Here is a 533-nt window from a genome sequence, read left to right on the forward strand (position 1 = left end):
AAAGCGTGGGCGTGGTCGGCTGGACCGAGGTGGAGCGCTCTGTTCCCCGGTAGCAACAGGAGCTCTGATGCATCTTGGCTCTCAACCTTGCCCTGGTGGCAGAGATGGAACTGAGCGAAGGGGGACGTCCAATGAGACTCTCAGAGACCCTGGCGCCCAGGCCTGAAAGCTAGAGAATCCGAATACGGCGGGAGAAGGCGTCATGGGAAAGGCTTGGCTGGGTAGGGGTCGCAGTGCCTCCCTAGGAGACCGGTATTCTTGTATTGCAGCCAGGTCTCTGAAGCTCTACTGGAAACTCCAAATGCCGAAATACACCCAGCCAATATGCTAAGGGATTAGCAACATGCTTAATTTTAATGGAGCTTAATATACTGGCAGTTAGCTTGCTGAAATAAAGAGAGGTACGCCCCCCCCTCCCCAGAGCATAGTCCTTCGGGTGTCCAGTTCATTACGTGGTCACTCCAAGTAAGAGTTCCATAGATGGCACCACTCACAGCTCTCGGTAGGGTTGGCACCGTGTGTCAACGTGTGTC

The sequence above is a fragment of the Tupaia chinensis genome, unplaced genomic scaffold (assembly GCF_000334495.1).
Source record: "Tupaia chinensis unplaced genomic scaffold, TupChi_1.0 Scaffold000052_1, whole genome shotgun sequence".
Taxonomy (NCBI): domain Eukaryota; kingdom Metazoa; phylum Chordata; class Mammalia; order Scandentia; family Tupaiidae; genus Tupaia; species Tupaia belangeri.